Source organism: Bison bison, unplaced genomic scaffold (assembly GCF_000754665.1).
Source record: "Bison bison bison isolate TAMUID 2011002044 unplaced genomic scaffold, Bison_UMD1.0 scf7180017864037, whole genome shotgun sequence".
NCBI classification, from domain to species: Eukaryota; Metazoa; Chordata; class Mammalia; order Artiodactyla; family Bovidae; genus Bison; species Bison bison.
The window spans coordinates 5,679,085-5,679,758 of NW_011494609.1; the positions used below are offsets into that span (position 1 = coordinate 5,679,085).

Below are 674 nucleotides of genomic sequence, written 5' to 3' on the forward strand. Positions count from 1 at the left end.
GGGGAGGGTGCCCCCCGCCCTGCCCTGAGTGGGTTGGGAGGGTAGACGTAGGACCTGGAGGACAGGCTGAGACACAGGGCCCGCTGCAGGCCTGGAGGGGTTAATCTTCCCCCGCCTACCTCATGCTGGCCTCTGGTTCTGTGGAAAAAGCAAAACATCTGGCAATAAAATGTCTCTAATGGGCTCTGAGGCTGCGGGAGAAGCTTGGCTGCCTGCCTTGGAGACGGCCAAGGTTTAGACAGAACTTGGGGGCCCGTGGGAGGCCCAGCCAGGACCCAGGGGGAGGGGGCTTCCCAGGCAGTGACGAACCCGGCCGCCCACCACTGTCTCCCATGGGCCCAGAGCCCACCCGCTAGGGCCCCGGCTGCCAGAGCATTCCTGCAGCCAAAGGTCACTCCTGCCCTGCTGGTATTTGGGCCAGGGGTCCCAAGGCAGAGGCCCTGTGGGGTGGCCAGCGCTGTCCTGGCCTCTTGGAGGTGCAGCCAAGCTCCAGAAGGGCGAGGCCCCCATATCCAGGGTCCTGTACACAAAAGAGGATCCCAAGGAACGAGGGAGCCCCCTCCATTGGCCAGGCGCAGGATGACCTCAGCCCTGGGTCACCGTGGCTCCCAGCCAGCAAGCCCCGCTCCTTGCTTCCTGCCCTGATAGTCCCAGGACCAGAGCATCTGCAGAGG

The 674-nt window shown here is 64.7% G+C and overlaps 1 protein-coding gene across 1 annotated transcript in view; it reads right to left on the minus strand.

The window, feature by feature from the left end:
* Nucleotides 1-674, minus strand: part of COL6A1 (collagen, type VI, alpha 1) — a 28,660-nt gene that overhangs the window by 25,767 nt on the left and 2,219 nt on the right. The window lies entirely within an intron of this gene.